Source organism: Phoca vitulina, unplaced genomic scaffold (assembly GCF_004348235.1).
Source record: "Phoca vitulina isolate PV1807 unplaced genomic scaffold, GSC_HSeal_1.0 scaffold36, whole genome shotgun sequence".
Classification (NCBI taxonomy): domain Eukaryota; kingdom Metazoa; phylum Chordata; class Mammalia; order Carnivora; family Phocidae; genus Phoca; species Phoca vitulina.
Window position 1 is genome coordinate 6948320 of NW_022589739.1, and position 22819 is coordinate 6971138.

At 42.6% G+C, this 22819-nt stretch overlaps 1 pseudogene; it reads left to right on the forward strand.

The window, feature by feature from the left end:
- The first annotated feature begins 13351 nt into the window (after positions 1–13351).
- LOC116646231 lies at positions 13352–19945 on the forward strand (annotated as a pseudogene).
- Positions 19946–22819: the final 2874 nt, after the last annotated feature.

The window sequence follows — 22819 nt, forward strand, 5'->3', positions numbered from 1 at the left end:
TCAGCTGAGAGCCACGAGGCGCCGAGAGTCCCAGAACTGGGAGAGGGGTGCCCTGCACCAGTGCACCCCCCAAGCTATTTTTAGATCTTTGAATTGGAGATGCTTTATTTTATATCCTAATTTTCTAACAACACCTTAGCCTTTCTTATAGACTTATTGTTGCCATATATACTTTGCAAATCGTAATATTTTGTTATGTATTTACTGCACATCTTTCCCCCACCCAACTTTTTTTTTCTTATTGCTTCTTCAGTCTATGCTTTCCTGTTTGTCTGTCTGGGACTTGTTGGTTTTTCTTGAGGAAACGGACTAAGAGACAAACTCAGAGACGAGAAGTGGGGAGGAGGGGAGAAACCCAAGGAGGAAGAATGAGAGACTTGGAGAGGGAGAGCCAGGGACTCGGGAAGGTGGTCAGGGACTGAGAAGAGTTGAAAGACAAGAACTCGAGAGAGGGGGACAGAATTCCAGAGAATTTCTTTTGCGTTTGTAACTCATTGATGCTGTTTTGGCTTGCACTAAACTATTAGTCAAATCTCCAGGCCTCTTCCAGACTCCTAAATTTTTGTGTCTTTTTTTTTTTTTTTAAAGATTTTATTTATTTGACAGAGAGAGACACAGCGAGAGAGGGAACACAAGCAGGGGGAGTGGGAGAGGGAGAAGCAGGCTTCCCACAGAGCAGGGAACCCGATGCGGGGCTCGATCCCAGGACCCTGGGATCATGACCTGAGCCGAAGGCAGACGCTTAACGACTGAGCCACCCAGGCGCCCCATAAATTTTTGTGTCTTATTTAAAATGGCCTTCCCCCCACAAGACTAAAAAAATACTTTCATATATTTTGTTCTAAACTGTTTTAGTTCGTTCTTCAGTATTACATCCGTTTGAATTTTATTTTCGTATATGTGTGGGATAAGAATCTAACTTAATTCTTTTCTAAAGAATTATCTTTGGAATATCTAATAACACCATTTTATAATTCACACTTATTCCCTTCCCTTTATCCTCTCATTTGAAATACCGTTGTCATCATATACTAAACTCCCACACAGAGATGACTGTTTCTGGACTGTATTCTGTTCCACTGAATTGTCTATTCTTGTGCCCAAACCACAGGGTTTCAATCACTGTAGCTTTATAGTATATTTTGATATTTGATAGGGCAAATTTTTCACCATTGTTTTTTTCAAAATGTTCTTGGCTAGGCTTGTGTTCTTTCTCTTCCAGATGAACTCAAGAATCAGCGGTCAAGTTCCATAAAAAGTTCAGAACACATCAAATAATCTGTTTCTAAATGTTCCTCTTTTTCTGATTACTGATGTGTTTCTCCTCGGCCCCACCCCCACCTCCTGGAAGCAGTACATATGGTCATCAGCAAGGCACTCCCCAAATTCTAACTAAACTATTAAAACTCCTACATTCTAAATAAAAATAGAAACACGTAAAAAGAAATACTCCTAGACTAATTCTGGGGTCAGAAGTAGGAAAAGCAAAATCTAATTTATTAGATTTAACAGACTTATTTTAAAAATAAAAAGATGAAGCAATCATAAAGGGTATTGGTCAGTGATACAAGTACAGTCAAAAAGGATGAACATGAAAGGAAACAGAGATAGTATCCACAATATGAGGATGGACAGAGGGTGTAGCATATGTTCCCTGGGCCCCCAATTCTATCCCCTCAGCCCTATTCATTTTGGTGCCTACCAGACTGTCTTCTAACTGGCACACCTGTGTCTCTTGACCCCAGGACTTTTTCTGACTGCTAGAGCTCATTCTGTCTGCATATGCAGTGGGATGGATATGTTGGCAAATTAACTAATCAACCCAATCCTGTGGTCAGGATCATCACTCAACCAATGGTTTATGAGGGCTGTTGGATAAAGAGCCCAGATCTCTTACCCTAGGCTAGGTTAACCTTGAGATGCATATTGTACACTGTGAGGTTAAGTTCCAGTTGCCCATGATGGTAACTTATTGGTAACACACCTGTATTGGCTTCCTTCCCTCCTCTGTTTCACCTCCTTAGTCTGCCACCGTTGTTTCCTGGAACCACCTCCCAAATAAACTACTTGCACTCAAATCCTCATTTCAGGGTTTGCTTTTGGAGGTACCCAAAAGAGAGTCAGTTCCTTGACCCAACGCCTAAACGTATCCAGCTTCAGTGGCAGGTCTTCCTCCATCTTGCATGCGAGAGGAATGGCCGATCAGACCTGTTGCCATCAAACCCCACCATCATAAATCAACCTCCCCTTATTCTGATTCCAAGCTCACCAAGCAACCTTCTGATTATAACCCAGATTCCCTGATGGTTTTTCTAGAGAAAAAGAGGGGATGTTGACTAGAAGCAAATGTCCAGTCCCCGAGGAGTTCTGTTTTCTCATTGCCAATAGACAGCAGGCAAATAGTTTGCAAAACAAGCTGTTGCAAGCTTGGACATTGAAACCTCGGTGTGAGTGAAATAGAGCCCCTCTCTGTGTTGACAAAAATTGCATTTCTAAGCCCACCAGGCTGGGCCAAGGTGACTTCCCCAGGTAGCGGTGGCTTTATAAAGAGTCTAATGGAAGCCAACTAGCCTCCCCTGCCAGCGCCCGACCTGACCACATACACAAACCTTCCTACAGGCTTCAGTGGCCATGTTCTACCTCTATTAAGTGAAGCAATAGATGGAATCACACTTTTTAAAAAAGATTTTATTTATTTATTTGACAGAGAGAGACACAGCGAGAGAGGGAACACAAGCAGGGGGGAGTGGGAGAGGGAGAAGCAAGGCTTCCCGCCAAGCAGGGAGCCCAATGCGGGGCTCGATCCCAGGACCCTGGGACCATGACCTGAGCCGAAGGCAGCCACTTAACGACTAAGCCACCAAGGCACCCCTGGAATCACACTTTTTCAAAGCTTTCTGTTCACTCTTAGCAGAGAAATCTCTGTAGATCATCAAGTTCTGCCACCCCCCAACAGGGTGTTCATAATTCCAAGACCTCCCTTTCCAGTTAGACTTCTCTCTTCTACCTGAGTCATTCTAGACTGCTGGTTATGGGCATGATAATCATAATTCTGGGTTTTCTGAGACAGCCCAGATTTCAAATATTATAAGTGCTAGCCTTAAAATATTTAAAAATCCTTGAAATTCTAAGATTTCAGTGTCTAACTAACCTCTCCCATATTGCATTAACACTGGGAAGTAGCCCAAAACAATTTTTGTAAGATGATGTGTCCTTGATTTTGGTTTGGATCTGAAAGTCCTATTACAAAAGATTCCTGAGTTATGACACACACACACATGCCTGAGCTGTTTCTAGTTCAATCACTCAGACTGTTATATTTTGCCAAAGGAATCCTTTATTCAGAACAACTTGATATTCCTTTTTATACATTGTCTTGTGTGTTTTAAAGAAAAAAATCACTTGAATTGAAGTCCCCTTACAACAAAGTGAATTTTCTTAAAAAAGAAAGGAGAAATAACAAGAGAAAGACAAGCCGTCGTTCAGAGAACACCAGTGGTGCAGTGGCCCCATTGAGAGATTCTGGTGGCTGCTGTGGAGCTGTCCACCAAGGAGGTGCTGACAATACCCTAGAGTTGGATAGGGGCTCCCCTCCTCAAGAGTTGTGAAAGAACCCCCTCCACACCGCTACCACCACTCCATCCCCAAAGAAATATAAAGTACTATGAGAACGTAGGTAAACATAGACCAATGTATCCTTGTTGGAATAGGGAAGACAATAATCAGTTGCCAAAGTCTTCTGAATCTTCTCCACTCAAATCCAGACGTATCTGCCCAAGACACCTTTCCTCTGATTCTAAACATTCAGTGCAGTAGTTGCTATAGATGCTTCCAGGGGGTCTTGCATTCCCTACAGATGCTAATTATGGCAGACCTAATAGGAAAACAGGACTAGCTGCTAGAGGGAGATCTACTCACACCCTCCCTCTAAAACACCCTGAAATTCCCCTTCTTTCTCCATTTTCCACTCCAAGAGTAAGGACTTGAGGCCCTACCATCTCTCCATACTTGTAGGCCTTGGAGAAAATAATTGATTGCAATTGAAGGGGCAACTGATTGCCTTGGATGTATGTGACAGGCTGGCTGGCTCTGAACAAGTCACTCTTCTCTAGACTTGGTCTCATCATATGTAAAATGAAGAAATGCCTGGAAATCAGAGCCCTTTTCCTGTCTCCCTGTCCTTGGCCATCTTCCCTCAGTTATATGCCTCCCTACCAGGCTATTCACAGACTTTTTTTTTTTAAGATTTTTTATTTATTTGTTTGACAGAGAGAGACACAGGGAGAGAGGGAACACAAGCAGGGGGGAGTGTGAGAGGGAGAAGCAGACTTCCAACTGAGCAGGGAACCTGATGCGGGGCTCGATCCCAGGACTCTGGGATCATGACCTGAGCCGAAGGCAGACGCTTAACGACTGAGCCACCCAGGCGCCCCTATTCACAGCCTTTTTGCAAAAGGTTTCTGCCACTCAAGTTCTGCAACACTAAGGACCCCTGATGTAAACTCTGGGAACGGGTGCCTGGAGTGTGACCACTGTTTTGGAGTATAATGGGGGGGTGGTGAGTGGCAAGGGCAAGGAAACTCCAAATGTTGGGAAAATCTTAAAGCATTGTCTGCCTCTCTTTTTTAAGGATTAGACTTTATTTTTATAAAAATGATACATGCCTTTAAAGACATATCGCTAACTGAAATCAAAAACTAATTACATATACCTTGATCCCATCTTTGTAACAAAACAATGTGTATACACAAAATGTGTACCAACATGTATGAAAAAAGGTACTAAAGAATGATAAGATTGTGGGTAATTTTTATTTTTCTTATTTAGTTATATTCTGTAACTTTTCTACATTGACAATATATTGTTCTTATAATATGAAGGACTTCTTAAAAAAATATGAAGGACTTCTTATTAATAAACTTTATTTTTAGAGAAAAAATGATACATGCTTATTATAAAGAATTCACACAATGTTGAGAAGCACAAAAAAGATATTTAAAAATCTTCAAGATCCCACTACTTCAATAGCCAGCACAAGTGAACTTCATTGCAGATAGTTCTGTCCTTCTATATACAGAGAGAAAGATAGATAGATAGTCAGGTAACCAATAAGGGAGAGTGGATGGATAATTGGCTGGCTGGATGGATGGATGGGTGGATTGATGGGTGGATGGGTGGATTGATGAATGAATATAAAGAAATAGTTGATCTAAAAGGGATCATACTTTATACACTATTTAATAAAAGGAGAGGCACCTCACTGGTGGGGTGCCTGGGTGGCTCAGTCGGTTAAGCATCTGCCTTCAGCTCAGGTCACGATCCCAGGGTCCTGGGATCAAGCCCAGCATTAGGTTCCCTGCTCAGCAGGGAGTCTGCATCTCCCATACCTCTGCTGCTCCCCTTGCTTGTTCTCTCTCTCTCAAATAAATAAATAAAATCTTAAAAAAAAAAAAAAGGGAGAGGAACCTGACTGACTCAGCCAGTAGAGCATGTCACAGGGTCATGAGTTCAAACTCCATGTTGGGTGTAGCGATCACTTAAAAAATAAAAATTTAAAAAGGTATAAAAGTTAATTTTCCTTGAATGTAAAAAAAGACAATGACACTAAAGAAAAGCTAATAGAATTGTTTGACTTCCTTTATTCTCCACAAGAGATATTATCTTTCAAAGATACCTGTAAGGTTAAGAAAATATATCATAAAAAATACTAAGAGGCTGGAATCACTATGTTTTTTTAAACATGCTTCAATTTTAGACAGTATCTAGCAATTGATTGGCTGCTATGAAAGATAAGGAAATTAACACCCTTACACTTCCTCCCATTTCGCCTCCCCCGCTTCCCGAATATTGTGAGTAATACTGTTTTTTTCTATTTTTGTCTCTTAATATGAGTCATTGTCAGTGCATATAATCAGGATTAAATCGTGCATGTAATGGAGAAATGTGTTAACATGGATGTCTATTATAGACTCTAAAGAATAACAAAAAAAGAAAAATTTCAAAATTTTTTTGGCTACATAAACATAATAATTTCAACCATTTACGTGAACCTCTGACCTTGTGTGCTTAATTACTATACATCACAAGAATAATTTTATATGATTATCTTCAAATGTCAGGCTTTAAAAATAATAATAAAATTAAATGAGTGAAAAAACTGGATTATCTCTAATGCTTTTTTGCAACACTATGACTTTTGCCCATCTGAGCCACAACAGAGCCAGACTTGACAATAACAACAATTTCTAGCTTATTCAGCACTTACTGACTGCCAGGCAGGGGGTAATTACTTTACAATATATTGGCTCGTTTAATCCCCCAACGTTCCAGTGAGGGACATGCTATGTCCTTTATTTTAAAAGTGAGGAAACAGGGGTCTCTGGGTGGCTCAGTCAGTTAAGTGTCTGCCTTTGGCTCAGGTCATGATCCCAGGGTCCTGGGATCGAGCCATGCATCAGAGCCTGCTTCTCTCTCTCCTCCTGGCTCACTATCTCTCTCTCTCTCTCTCAAATAAATAAAGTCTTTAAAAAAAAAAAAAAAAGGAAATAAGTAAAAGTGAGGAAACTGAGGCAGAGTGGTTAAATAATGCTCAAGATCCCACAACTAGTGAGCAGGGAGCCTAGATTCAAATGGTCTTCCTGGTAAATAGCAGAGCTAGAATTTGAGCATTACAAATTTCCCCAATCAGTAATTCACCGGTTGTGTGGCCTTGGGTTAATCATTCATCCTCTCTGGGCCATAATGTCTTCTACAAACTAGGGACTAATAAGGATTTCCCTGCCTGTTACCCAGGGATTCCCTGGGGACCAAGTGAGCAGTGCCTGGCAAAGAGCTTTATTAAGCAGCAATACCACCTTCTTCTCTTCCTGGGCTCAGTCCGGCATGCAGCCGGCGGCCTTGGGCAGGACTCGGGCAGGAACCAACCTCTGCTGATGAGAAAAACATTACCACAAGGCCACAAAAACAAAACAGTCCTCTTGCCAGAGGACAGTTAGATGGGATAGGCGGGGAGTTCCAACGGCTGTGAACGCTTTGCTGAGTTCATGTGCAGGGTGAATTGGAGCCAGACACTATGTGTTCATTGGGTTCATTGTCAAACTTGCGTGGAGAGAATGTCAAGAGGGCCACTGGCTCTTAACCCCACTCCCTCAGGCCAGCTCTTTTCTCTCAGGCCCTGGAGCAGACACCCTTGGCCTGGCCAAGCTCTCAACCTGCCTTTCCAGATGCGATGCCGAAAAGGTGAGGATCAGAGAAAGGCCATTTCAAAACATCAGGCGGCATGAAGGAGGCCACCAGGCCAGCATTCTGAGCCCTGGAACTCCTAGGAGGCAGGAGAGCTGACTTCTGGCCCAGACTCAAAACAATGACCTTGGGCAAGTCCCTTTTCCCCTCAGGGTTTGTTTTTTTTTTTCCCATCTTTAATACAGGGCTTCCTGGATATTCTCCCAAGGCCCTTCTAACTCTGTCCTCATGCTGGATTTTCTGGGGAGAGGTGCAGCACAGATATGACTGGCTGTGATTTATCTGGGAGATGGCCAGACAGAGAGGAATCAAGCAAGAATCTAGAGACCGCAGACTAAGATAAAGTGCAGTTGAAGGGACGCCTGATTGGGTTAGTCGATTAGGTGTCCACCTTCGGCTCAGGTCATGATCCCCAGGTCCTGGGATCGAGTCCCGTTTTGGGCTCCTTGCTCAGTGGGGAGCAAGGAGCCTGTTTCTCCCTCTGTTTCTCCCTCTGCCTGCAGCCCTCTCTGCTTGTGCTCTCCCTCTCTCTCTCTCTGGCAAATAAATAAATAAAATAAAATAAAAAGTGCAGTTGAAGAACTCTGGCTGACAGTGTAAATTTATAAAGCCACAGCCCTTGGTTTTGTAGGGCAAAGAGGAAAAGACAGCACAGCCCAGAGGAGGATCTGGGGACAGGGGTTTTTAACCAGTGGTCACTGGGATCCTCTATTTTATATATTATGCAAGGCACAGGAAAGACAGAGGGAAAGAGAAGCTCCAGGAGCTCCCAAGATGAATAAGACATGGTGGCTGCCCTCATAGGAATTATAATCTAGGATAAGAGACAGTTGTGGACAGAGTTGAGGAAGGAAGGGGGTGTGAAGCTGTTCTCAAATCCTGTGCTGGGTGTTGCATGGTCAAAAGTGGAGATCCTCCCTGGTTTGGGGGTTGGAAAGCTAGCTAGGTAGGAGGGATACTCTAGGATACCATCCCAGAGCCTTTGCAGAAAGGACCAAGCTCAGAAGCACTAGGAATCAGATGTCACTCCAGTTTCACACCACAGTCAAGCCCTGTTTCTCTAAAGGATGGCCACGCTCCCTTCCCGACTGCCCAACTCCAGCCCAAAGGTCTCATAACCTTTCGGAAGAAGCCAAGATTCACAAACCTATTCCCAGACTTATCACTTACCTCATTACCCACTGGGCTTCTCTCTGAGAGCCGGGTCAGGGTAGGAAAGAAGCCAGATATTCCCACTAGATTATCAAGAACAAGGCTGTTCCTGTCTTGCTGGCTTTCTGTGCTCTTCTGTGGGTTTATCGTGTCGGCTGGCCAGATAGGAACAGGGGCAGCTCATCTGGGACTTGCCCCCTCAGCCCTGGAATGTTGACTACGTGCTGTGGGTCCACCTATGCAGGCCTCCCTCTGGAGCAAATCTGAAAGGCCTCTGTGACTCAGGACTTTGTAAAGGTGACAAAAGGATCATTTGAAAGACCTGCACCCATCCTATGTTATCAACCATATATTAGTTGATTAATTATATGTGTATACATATATATATACATACATGTATACATATTACACATGTATTATACAACTTACATTATAATGTGATACATATTACATTATATAGTGTGTGTGTGTGTACTCATGCACAGCAGTCCTAGCCACACTGGGAGTTTAAGATTAACTACCAATCCCTCCTCACAAGTACCGGATCCAGGTGGAGTTTCTTTGCTAGTCTTACCTGGTCTTCTTGCCATGACCTGACAGTGTATCACCTGCTCACTCACCTCTCTACCTGTTGATCCACACCCCACACAGACTCACACTAAACCTCCCGAGGCAAGTCACTTCCTTCTAGCAGATTCCATTTACTAACTGATGACAATTCCCCACATCCCCTTTTTTTAATTTTTATTTTTAATCGTGGTAAAAAAAAAGGCACATAACATAAAATTTACCATCTTACCCATTTTTCAGGGTACTTTCAGGAGTGATAAGCATATCCACGTTGTTGTTCCCCACCTCTCCTTTTGTCATTACCTGGAACTCAGTCTTGAAGGGCCAGAGGCCTCATTCATTGTAACTAGATCGCTTCCCGGGATTCGACTCCTATCTGTAGAGACGGCTGCGTGTGGGGAGCTCAAGTGCAGGAGGTTCGTACTTCACCTCAAATGCATTTGGCCAATAGCTCTTACAAATTATCTGTACATTTTGCTGACTCCGTGGATAAAAGCAGGTCAGTTCTTGCAGCCAGGAGCCTTAGGCCGGGCTGTGGCATGGGCTCTCTTCCAGGGGACCTGGTCTCACAAAGGGATCAGACCTACATGTACTGATAACACAACTGGAATTGGGTCCTCCAGTCAGATGGGGGGACCAGAGGACTCTGCCTTTAAGAATGGAAGGTGTCAGGGTGCCTGCGTGGCTCAGTCGTTAAGCGTCTGCCTTGGGCTCAGGTCATGATCCAGGGGTCCTGGGATCGAGCCCCACATTGGGCTCCCTGCTCAGTGTGAAGCCTGCTTCTCCCTCTCCCACTCCCCCTGCTTGTGCTCCCTCTCTCGCTGTCTCTCTCTCTGTCAAATAAATAAATAAAATCTTTAAAAAAAAAAAAAAAAGAATAGAAGGTGTCAGGGTGCCTGGGTGGCTCAGTCGGTGAAACGTCTGCCTTTGGCTCAAGTCATGATCCCAGGATCCTGGGATCAAGTCCTACGTCAGACTCCCTGCTCAGCAAGGAATCTGCTTCTCCTTCTCTCTCTCCCTCTGCCCCTCCCCCTCTTGTGCTCTCTCTCCCTCTTTCTCTCTCTCTCTTTCTGTCATCAGTTTAATAAATAAAATCTTAAAAAAAAGAAGAATGAAAGGTGTCTGCCCATGTGGTCCCTGCTTTGACTTTTGGGAAAAGTGCTTGGAGGAAACAAGTTATGTAATGTGAGTTTCTTAATCTATAAAATGAAAGTTGCATCCACCTTATAGATTATTTCAGAGCTTGAAAATTATGATGTACATAAACTATTTACTCTGAAGTCAGACATAGCAAGTGCTTAATAAGAGGAAGAACAGTATTTGTTGTTAATATTATTGAACCCCAAAATTCCCCCAAGCCCTGCAAGGCTACAGGCCTGAGTGAAGATGCTTTAACAGCAATAGTTCTGATTTCACCAGTTTATTGCTCCCCCTTGATAACTTAGGCCCTCAATCCTATGGAATGTGCCCCCCGGGGGGTATCTCTGTTCACCTATCTCTGACATCCATTACTCCACAGGGCTCTGGCTGCTGAGGCAGCTCTTCGCACCCGGCACCACACAGGTGTGCTGGGTTTCTCATGGTGTCACACCAGCGCTCTCTCTCTCATGGTGAACAAAGGTGTCCCAAAGCATTGTGGCTGGTACACCAATGTTTTACATTCTTTGTAAAATGGCTTCAGTGTTTGCTTAGCACTCTTCGTTCATCACAAGACAGGCTTGAGCAGTCTCTTGGGACTGGGTTAAGAGACATTTCTAGGTGATAGACACCAAGCTGTGTTCATATTTCCTGCCCTCTCCTCCCCTGGGTTGAGTGCTGTCCTGAGAGGTTCCTCAGCAACCATGCACAAAGGCATGGGACAGATCTGTCCCAGAGCAAGGGACACAACCAGGCCAAGCAGAGATCTAGCGTCATTATCATACTGTGCTTTGATATCCAAAAACACAACCTCCCTAGCACCTGGCCTGGATTAGTTATTTATTGCTGCATAATGAGTTATTCCAAACTTACTAGCTTAAAACAATAAGCATTTATTATGGAATCAGGAATTCAGAAGAGGCTTAGCAAGGTGGTTCTAGATCAGGGTCTTTCGTAAGGTTGCAGTCAAGGCATCAGCTAGGGCTGCAGTCTTTGAGGCTTGACTGGGTCTGGAGCATCAAGCTTACTCATTGGGCAGGAGACTTTAGTTCCTTGTCGCATGGACCTCTCCATAGTATCTCATGACAGGACTTCCCCAGAGTGAATTATCAAAAGAGAGAAAGAGTAACCAAGACAGAAATTGCAGTTGTTTATAAGCTAATCTTGGAAGTGACATACCACCACTTCTGCCCGATTCTATTGATCACACAGACCTACACTGGTACCAGGTGGAAGAAAATGGCACAAGGGTGTGAATGCCAGGAGGTGGGCATCACCAGAGCCATCTTGGAAGCTGGCTACCACACGCCCTCTGCGTGCTCCCACTCCAGCTCTACAATCTTGCCTGAGGAGAACCCACTTCTCTTCATGGTCAAAGAGGAGACTTTAGGGACCCTGAGGATGGAGCTAAGCCATGACAAGGTAGCACTGGGATCCAGGAATATGTTTGCAAAGAATAGGAACCAGGAAAAGAGAGAGCAGGACAGAGGAGGACAGAAGTAAATCAAGTGGTGCAGAGTCTTGAAAAAAAATAGAAAGAAAGCAGGTCTTGCAACACTGTGGAACAGTGAAACCTGGGATTCCACAGGACAACTGGATCGTCAGTGAGGTAAGATTGATAGAAAGAAGTGGTTTAAAACAACAAAGGTTTATTTCCCCCTATGCTATTGGTCCATGGCTAGAGGTTCTGCTCCACATCTCCTCACTTGGGAACTTAAGCCAGTAGATCAGCCATCTTCTTGAACACTGCGTAAACCATTGCCAGAAAGAGAGCTCTGAAGGGTCTTGTATTGGCAACAAGATGCTCTGGACCAGAAGTGATGTATACGCCTTTCGTCCACAGCCCATTGGCCATAAATGGTCACTTGGGCTCCAGCCAGCCACAAGGGTGCCCAGAAGTGCAATCTTACCACATGCTTGGAATGGAGAACTGGAAATATTTGGCAAATGACACTCATGATTCCTCAAACTCTAAGAGAGGAACAAACTTTCCAGAGAGTAAGTCAGGGAAGGGCTGAGGGCTGGATCCTGGGACCTAGCCTGGAGTATGGCAAAATGAGGCTTTTCCAGGGCTGTGTTCTGAAAGACTCTCTGCCGTTACTCCATCACCTCTGGACTCAACTCCTCCTTTACTGCCTCACACAGCAATCCAAAGGAGCAAGCATCTCTTGAGTCCTCTGTGTCAGGCCTGGGTCATTCCCTGGCTTTCCCCTTACACTGCACCCCTCCCTCCCCCAGCCCTTTGATCCCAGAGGAAGATGCCTAGACACCAGGTCACATACCCACCAAATTTCATGCTCCAAAACATGGCCACACCCCTGGGATCCCTGGGGACTGCCTCAACACACTTCCTAGAGATGAGTATACCTCTAGCCCTAGCCTAACCACCTAACCATGGTTCCCGGGAAGATAGATCTAGAACAAGCTCCCATCAGACCTGAGAGGTCCTGCGAGAAGTGAGGTCCTTTCCTGTCTAGGCCCCACTTCTCTGCCTTTTGATTAGAAGCTCAAGTTCTCACCCACACTAGCCAGCCCAGTCAACCCACCCCAGGCAAATGTACCACGTCTCCAGCAGGCCTTTCACAAAGGGACCTGGAAGTGGCTGTCGGACAAGACATTGTAATACTCGGGCTTGTTTCCCCGACAGACTCCACATGACCTCCTCATGTTTTGTTCATTTGTCTTTACATTCTCACTTCCAAAAACATCTCAGGTTAGAGCTGGTTTGGTTATTGGCGAAGCTTACGGACTCCATTCCCTCACTCACAGATTAAGAAACATCCATGGCACTCAACCCCAACTTCTTATCCTCTCCCCTAAGCAATCCCTGATGAGCATACGACACAAGTGAAATCAGTGTCCTTGCCAGACAAAACAAGATTTCTAGCTTCCCCTTCCACCAGACTGTGTCCTAGCCCCTCCAGGGGAGAAATTCTGGCTCCAACAGTGCCTCTAAGGCCCAAGGCATTCAGAGATCAACTTTCCAGGACGGGCACATCCACAGAAACTCAGGACATTTGTCACATGAACTTTGTCATTAGGTTTTATGCTCAGGTGCCAATCTCATCTCCTGGTTCTTGACTGAAAACAGTTACAATGGTAATGACCCAGGAGGAGGCAGAGAGAACCTCTGAATGGGGCAGCCAGGAACTCTTCTTGGGTTAGGTGGTATTTAACTTGGGTCTTGATATTCGGGAAGATTCTCAACACATGATGACGAGAGGGGAAGAGGTTAGTTTAAGGGAACAGCATGAACAAAAGCAAGGAGGTGAAACTTCGGCTGACTGACAGAATAAGTGCAATAGAGCAGTGGAGGTAAGGCTGGAAAGACAGCCTGAAAACTGATCATAGAGAGTCTTGAATGTCAGCTAAGAAGTTACCTTGATGCATAGGAGAGATACAGTAATAATCAGAAAAGGGGCGCCTGACTGGCTCAGTCAGAAGAGCATGTGACTCTTGACCTCGGGTTCATGAGTTCAAGCCCCACATTGGGTATAGAGATTATAAATCAATAAATCAAAAAAAAATTTTTTTAAAGAATAAAGAAGTAGCATAAGTAACATACACAGAATATTTACTAGGTTAGGCATTAGGCCAAATGCTTTATATGCATTATTATCTCACAGCAATCTAACAAGTATATCTGTTATTTTCCTATTTTAAAAGATGAGGAGGGGTGCCTGAGTGGCTCAGTCATTAAGCGTCTGCCTTCGGCTCAGGTCATGATCCCCGGGTCCTGGGATCAAGCCCCACATCGGGCTCCCTGCTCAGCGGGAAGTCTGTTTCTCCCTCTCCCACTCCCCCTGCTTGTGTTCCCTCTTCTGCTGTCTCTCTCTGTCAAATAAATAAATAAAATCTTAAAAAAAAAAAAGAGGAGGAAAAATGGCTCAGGGAAGTCACATTACTTGTCCAGGATCACACAGCTAGTAAGTGACATACCCAGGATTCAAACCCAAATCTGCCTGACTCAAGATGCAATACTCTTAACCACTAAATGAGATTAAAGAGTGACAAACAACACACTTACAAAAGTGCCTCCCCATGGCCTTGGCCTTAGATGGCATCAGGGGCGAATGGCAAGAAAAGTGTCAGCCTGAGCCAGACAATTCACTGCCTAGCTCAGGCCTCACCACCTGGTGTCGTTCACAGCTGACAGCTGAACAGAAAGCCTGGACATACAAATTGTCTCAGGTGGCAGGAAAGGACAGGGAAGCAGCGTGGGGGGGGGGGGGGAGGTGCGAGCGTAGAGGTGTAAGTCATAGACACCTCTTGGGCCACATCTGTCTCTGGGGACACCATATTCATGTTGGACAAAGGTCCAGACTAAATGTGACCACTTCCTCATTCTGGGATTCATGTCCTGCCACAGCACACCAGATCTCCTCAGAGGTGCCCTTTGGTATAAATGTGATTTGTGTTTCCCCCATAAGGGCAGAGCCATTTGGGTCTATTCTAGCATTTTCTTCAGAGGCAGCCAGAACAACTCATTGCCTCACTACAACATCCCCTTCAAACCAGTTGCTCTGGAGAATTCCCAAGGACTTCAAGACATCTGTGAACACTGAACTTGTGAAAGTGAGTCCCATTCTCCACACCTCTGGCTGCAGGAAGCCATGACAAGGACAGACATCGTGGCCAGAGGGCAGGTGAGGGCAGCAGAGAGCTGGCAGCAGAAGCTCAGGAGAGAGCTCTGAGTGCAGCTGGGAGAGAGCTCCAGGAGGAAGTGGGAGGAGCCCATGGAGAACCACCATCTGCCAAGGAAATCCCCTCCTCTGGGTTCACACAGAGGGCAGCTCAGGTTGAAGCTCAGATGCTAGGGGAGCTCACTGGGAAGTCAGCCTGAAGGAAAAGGGGAAGCAGAAAGATGCCAGAGACAACAGCACTGAAAGTCAAGAAGAGGGCCCAGAACATGCTAGAGGTCGCCAGCGTCCTGGAGTAGCTCTGAATACAGGCCAGCCCTGTTCTCGCCAGCCAGGAGAACAGAGAGGAATTTAGGCAAAAAAGCAAAGAAGAAAGGCTGCCTGGTTCATTTTATGAGGTCATCATAACCCTAATAACAAAACCTGTCAAGAACAGCATATACACAAAAAGAAACAACAGTGCCTAACTTTTAAATGTGGACAGAAAATTTTTGAGAAAACCTGAACAAACTGGATTAAAGGACATTAAAAAATCATCCATGGTAGCCAAACAGGGTTTATTTTAGCAATGTAGAAATCATTTGGCATTCAGAAATGTATTACAATTATACAGTTCATCAATAAGAAAAGTAAATCACCCAAATCTAGATTCTGAAAAGCATTTGCTAGAATTCTACATCCATTTCTGTTTTTTGGGTTTTTTTTAACCTTTACTTGTAGGAAGAGTAGGATAATCTCTTAACATAATGAAGAGCAGCAATAAAATTGAAATACTAGAGACTGCTCCATTAAAATCAGTAACCAAAAAAGGATGCTCAGTCTCACCATTATTATTTAATATTATTCTAGGAATTAAAGCTAATGCAATAAAGGAAGGCATAAAACAAAAACAAAAGGTGCTAAGGCGAAACTGTCATTATCTATCAAGGCTATACCTTAGTTATCAATGCTATATATTAAAATTCCAAGATAACTTCCAGAAATGAAACAATAGTTAAAAAGAGCTTTTTTTTTTTTTTTAAGATTTTATTTATTTCTTTGAGAGAGGGAGACAGCACAAACAAGGCAGGAGGGGAAGAGGCGAGGGGAGGGGCAGAGGGAGAGGGAGATGCAGACTCCCCACTGAGTGGGAAGCCCAATGTGGGGCTCAATCTCAGGACCCAGGGATCATGACCTGAGCCAAAGGCAGACACTCGACCAACTGAGCCACCCAGGCATCTCTAAGTAGAGCTTTTTAAAAAGCACTCATAATAAAAGAAATGTGAGTTAAAATAATACACTATGTAAAATGTAAACTTTTTTAACCTCTAGAATATTAACATTCAAAAACTTTGAAAACATGTCACTGATAAGAGTGTGGGTAAACAGTTACCCTCATACACTGCTAATGGTATTATATATTGCTACAGCCTCTAATGGAGAGCAATACTCTGTGATAATACTTAAAAATTGTAAGTGCACATGCCTTTTAATCCAGAAATTCCTTTTCTAGGAATTTATCCTGCAGATATCCTTGTATATATGTAAAAAAATGTGTTGCATTGTTACTCTTATTTATTGTTATCACATAAGAAAAAGGAAAGAAATCTATCAATAGGAAATTGTTCAGTAAATTATGGTATCCACTCAATGGTATATTATGCAGCTGTAAAAAATGATAAGGAAGTTTTATGTCCTGAAATAGAATGAATTCCAAGATACAATGTGTTTTTGTTTGTTTGTTTTTAAAGATTTAATTAATTTATTTGAGAGAGAGCACGACCAGGGGAGGGAGGGTTAAAAGGAGAGGGAAAAGCAGACTCCCCGCTGAGCAGGGAACCTGATGCTGGGCTCAATCCTGGGACTCTTATTTAAAATTTTTTATTGTTATGTTAATCCCCATACATCATTAGTTTTAGATATAGTGTTCCATGATTCATTGTTTGTGCATAACACCCAGTGCTCCATGCAGAACGTGCCCTCCTCAATACCCATCACCTGGCTAACCCATCCTCCCACCCCCCTCCCCTCTAGAACCCTCAGTTTGTTTTTCAGAGTCCATTGTCTCTCATGGTTCTTCTCCCCCTCCGATTTCTCCCCCTTCATTCTTCCCCTTCTGCTACATTCTTCTTCTTCTTTTTTTCTTTCTTAACATATATTGCATTATTTGTTTCAGAGGTACAGATCTGAGATTCAACAGTCTTGCACAATTCACAGCGCTTACCAGAACACATACCCTCCCCAGTGTCCATCACCCAGTCACCCCATCCCTCCCACCCCACCCCCCACTCCAGCAACCCTCAGTTTGTTTCCTGAGATTGAGAATTTCTCATATCAGTGAGGTCATATGATACATGTCTTTCTCTGTTTGACTTATTTCGCTCAGCATAATACCCTCCAGTTCCATCCACGTCGTTGCAAATGGCAAGATCTCATTCCTTTTGATGGCTGCATAATATTCCATTGTATATATATACCACATCTTCTTTATCCATTCATCTGTTGATGGACATCTTGGCTCTTTCCACAGTTTGGCTATTGTGGACATTGCTGCTATAAACATCGGGGTGCACATAGCCTTTCGGGTCCCTACTTTTGTATCTTTGGGGTAAATACCCAGTAGTGCAATTGCTGGATCGTATGGTAGCTCTATTTTCAACTTTTTGAGGAACCTCCATACTGTTTTCCAGAGTGACTGCACCAGCTTGCATTCCCACCAACAGTGTAGGAGGGTTCCCCTTTCTCCGCATCCCCGCCAACATCTGTCATTTCCTGACTTGTTAATTTTAGCCATTCTGACTGGTGTGAGGTGGTATCTCATTGAGGTTTTGATTTGGATTTCCCTGATGCCGAGCGATATTGAACACTTTTTCATGTGTCTGTTGACCATTTGGATGTCTTCTTTGGAAAAATGTCTGTTCATGTCTTCTGCCCATTTCTTGATTGGATTCTTTGTTCTTTTGGTGTTGAGTTTGATGAGTTCTTTATAGTCAATCCTGGGACTCTTGAATCATGACCTGAGCCAAAGGCAGAACGCTTAACCGACTGAGCCACCCAGGTGTCCCCCCAAGATGCAATAAGTGAAAATGCAAAGTACATAAGACTGTGCATAGTTTGCAACCAATTGTGTGTATATATATATTTTTTTAAGCACGAAAAATTATATTTACATATTTACTAATCTATGCGTAAAATATCTATGAGTAAATGCACAAAAACAACAACAAAAACCTAGCAATTGGTGCACCTGGATGTCACAGTCAATTGAGCGATGGCCTCTTGTTTTCTGCTGAGGTCATGATCTCAGAGTCATGAGATCCAGCCAGGGGTAGGGCTCTGAGCTCAGCACAGATTGGGTTTCTCTGTCCCCCTCTCTCTGTCCCTCCCCCTGCTCTCTCTCTCTCAAATAAATAAATAAACCTTTAAAAACAAAACAAAACAAAAAAACAGGGCACCTGGGTGGCTCAGTCCTTAAGCGTCTGCCTTCAGCTCAGGTCATGGTCCCAGGGTCCTGGGATCCAGTCCTGCCTCGGGCTCCCTGCTCAGCGGGAAGCCTGCTTCTCCCTCTCCCTCTGCCACTCCCCCTGCTTGTGTTCCTGCTCTTGCTATCTCTCTCTCTGTCAAATAAATAAATAAAATCTTAAAAAAAAAAAAAAACAACTAGCAACATTTATTGTATCTGTATACCCTTTTCTATGATTTGAGTTTTAAGTCAAGTAAGTATATTACCTATTCATAAATACATTTAATATAAAGAAAGAAGAGCTGGGGGAAATGTTTACAAGAAGAGTATTGAAGATTCTTTGTTTTGCCAGATAGAAAATATATTTAAACTATTATTAAACATTACAAAACTTCGGGGCGCCTGGGTGGCTCAGTTGGTTAAGCGACTGCCTTCGGCTCAGGTCATGATCCTGGAGTCTCCAGATCGAGTCCCGCATCGGGCTCCCTGCTCGGCAGGGAGTCTGCTTCTCCCTCTGACCCTCCCCCCTCTCATATGCTCTCTCTCTCTCATTCTCTCTCTCATAAATAAATAAAATCTTTAAAAAAAAAAAAAAAAAAATTACAAAACTTCGTAATGGCGAAAGTACTGACAAACATGCAAATTACTAATTTTGGATATGATAAAGGACACATCAGAAATTAATGGGGAGCTTTTCCGCCCCTCCCCCCGCCACCGCCCCACCCACCCCCCACCCCCCCTCCCCCCCTCCATTGCGTCTCTGGCTGCACCGCCCTGGCTCAGACCTCCCGGCTCCTGCTAAGCTAGCGCCGCTCTCCTCTCTCCAGCCGCTCTCGAGATCCTCTAGCGTGACCTCATCAGCCAGGAGGAGATGTCCTCAGACAACTATAAGATCTGGGAGATCGTGTTCGGCGGTGCCTGGAGGTGGAGGGGAAAGTTGGTCAGTAGGACAGAGGGTAACACTGATAACTTGTTAGTTGGTGGAAATGCCTCTGCTGAAGGCTCCGAGGTTGAAAGTACCGAAAGCGCAGTCATCACTGCTGTTGATATTGTCCCGAACCATCCCTTTCAGGAAACCAGCTCCACAAAAGAAGCCTACAGGCACTACATCAAAGATGTAATCAATCAAAGGCAAACTTGAAGAACAGAGGCTTCTATGACAGGAACTGCAGAACACAACAAGCACAGCCTCGCTAATTTCGAAAACTACCAGTTCTTTATTGGAGAGAACATGAATCTAGATGGCATAGTTGCTCTGCTGGACTACCTTGAGGATGGAGTGACCCCATATATGATTTTCTTTCTTTTTTTTTTAAGATGTATTTATTGATTTGAGAGAGAGCAGGGTAGAGGGTCAGAGGGAAGAGGAGAGAGAGAATCTCAAGCAGACTCCCCACTGAGCGTGGGGTCTGAGGGGGGGTCCAATCCCACAGTCCTGACACCATCACCTGAGCTAAAATCAAGAGTCCCACCATCACTTAAGGGACTCAGCCACCCACGCAGCCCCATACATGATTTTCTTTAAGGATGGTTTAGAAATAGAAAAAATGTTAACAATTTGGCCATTACTTTGGATGTATCACCTGTTGTCATAACTGACTGCTACTCTTCATCCACACAACACCAGGACTTAGACAAATGGGACTGCTGTCATCTTCAGCTCTTCATTTATTTTGACCTTGATTTATTTGGAGCAAAGGCATTTTTGTTAAGAAAAAAGCATGTCACATAGGTTGTCTAAAAATAAAATGCATTTAAACTCATTTGAGAGAATGCCTCTTAGTTTCATACATTTTTACATCCACCCTGTGTAGTGTCCTGGAGAAGCTAGAGCCTGGTTGGAGACTGCTGCTAGAAAGCATAAGACCTGCAGATAACTCCTGCAGTTAAAACTACTTCTGGGACTGGAATATATAAAACAAGAACCAAAAATCTTAATTCTGAGTTCAAGTAAAGGGAAGGGCCATGCTCATAGCTGTGCCAACATTTAAAGTGGATTCCTCACACAGTTCATCACCTACAAATGGGAAGTAGTTAACTCTGGAAGAGATTACCAAAAGAATAAAAAGAGACTAATACAGTTGGAAGCAGAAAGAAAGAAAGAGAGAAAGAGGAAGAAAGAGAGGGAGGGAGGGAGGAAGGAAGGAAAGAAGAGAAAAGAAATTAATGGAAAATGTCAACTTATTCAACAAATAGGAAAAATAACTGGCAAAAAAGTCATATTCTCACCTGCCACCATACACCCAAATAAATTCCAGATCATTTAAACTTTTAATATGAAAAATAAAACTATGCAAAACTGGGTGAAATATGTGAATGGTTAACTGATCTTCAGATACTGATGGATTTTCTGTTAAGTCAACCTCCCATTTCCTGGGATAAACCCCACTTGGTCATGACATGCTATCACTTTCATATTCTGTTGGTTTCAGTTTGCTGGGATGCTAAGAATATTTTTTATCTCTGTTCAAGAGAGACATTGTTCTTAAGGGTTTTTTGGTTTGTTTTTTTTTTATCTCTGTCTGGTTTTGGTATCAAGATAACACTGACTTCCTAAAATGAGTTGGGTAGTTTTTTTGTTTGTTTTGGTTTGTTTTTTTTTAAAGATTATTTATTTATTTATTTGACAGAGAGAGAGAGCACAAGCAGGGGGAGTGGGAGGGTGAGAAGCTGGCTCCCAGCTGAGCAGGAGCCTGATGCAGGACTCGATCCCAGGACCCCAGGACCATGACCTGAGCCAAAGGCAGATGCTTAACTTACTGAGCCACCCAGGTGCCCCAAGTTGGGTAGTTTTCCTCCTCCATTTTTTTTAATGAGCTTATATACAATTAGTATTACTTCATTCTAAATATCTGATAGAATTCATCCATTAGCATAAAGTTGTTTATAAGATTCTCTTATTAATTTTTTTTTAATCTATAGGATCTGGGGCACCTGGGTGGCTCAGTCAGTTGAGTGTCTGATGCTTGATCTCAACTCAGGTCTTGATCTCAGGGGTGTGAGTTCAAGTCCCACATTGGGCTCCATGCTGGGTGTGGAGCCTACCTAAAAATAAAATAAAATAAAATACCTGTTTTCACCTATTAAAAAATAAATAAATAAAATTTAAAAATAAACAAATAAATCTGTAGGATCCATAATGATATCTCCTTTTTCATTCTTAATGCTGGTAATTTGTATTTCTCTCATTGCTCTTGTTAGAGGTTTATCAATTTTACTGATCTTTTCAAAAAACAAGCTTTTAATTCATTTACTCTCTATCATTTTTCTGTGTTCTATTTCATTGGCTTCCACCAATTGTCTCAATTATTTCCTTCTACTTATTTTATGATCAATTTGCTCTTCATTTTCTAGTTTTTTTTTTATGATGGAAGCTTAGATCACTGATTTTTAGATCTTTATTCTCTAATATCAACATTTAAAGCTAAAATATATTTAAAAGCACTACTTTAGCTACATACCACCAATTTTGATTGTCGTGTTTTCATCATCATTCAATTCAAAATATCTTATAATTTCCCTTCTTTGACCTGTGGATTATTTAGAAGAGTGTCATTTAATTTCCAAATATTTGGATTTTCTAGTTATCTTTTTGTTATTGACTTCTAATTTAATTCATTTTTAGAGAATGTACTCTCTGCGATTTCAGTTCTTCTAAATTTATTGAGACTTATTTTATGACTCATAATGTGTTCTGTCTTGGTTAATGTTCCACCTGCACTTGCAAAGAATATGTGTCTGTTGTTGTGGGGTGTTAATGTTTTATAAGTGTCAGATAAGTCCAATAGGTGGATGGTATTCAAATTTTCTGTATTCTTACTGATCTGTCACATAAACAACCGAGAATGGCGTGTTTATCCTTTCATTTTTGTCAGTTTCTACTTCATATATTTTGAAGCTCTCTTATTGGGTATATACATATTTAGAATTATGTCTTCATGATGAACTGACCATTTCATCATTAGGAAGTGTCCCTTACTATCCATAGTAATAGTTCTTGTCGTGAAGTCTACCTTCTTTGATATTAATACAGTTACTCCAGTTTTCTTATAAGTATATATAAGTATATATAGTATATATATATATATAAGTATATATAGTAAATATCTTTTTGTATTTACTATTTTCTATAGTATATATCTTTTTCTGTTTTTGACTGGAGTGTCTGAACCATTTATGAGTACTTCTAAATGCATGGGCTTAAATTTATCATCTTGTTTTCTATTTGTCCCATTTGTTCTTTGTGGTCCCTTTTTTTGTTTATTTTCCTCACGTCTTTTTGAATACTTGATAGCTTTTTCAGTATTCCATTTTATCTTCACTTACTTGGAGTTTTTAAGCTACAATTATTTGGAGATTTGTTTGGTTTTTGCCTTTTGTTTTATTTTTGGTTTTTGCCTTTTGAGTTGTCTGGTTTTAAGTGGTTGCTTAAGATAAATATATACATATTTATCCTATCACAGTCTACCTTCAAATAATATACTACTTCATGTATAACATTGATCTTACAACCGTATGCTTCTATTTCCCCATCCCATCCCTTGTGTTATTGTGGTCAGACATTTTATTTCTATATAAGTTATAAGCACCATGCTACAGTGTTATTATTTTTAAACAGTGAATTATCTTTTAATAA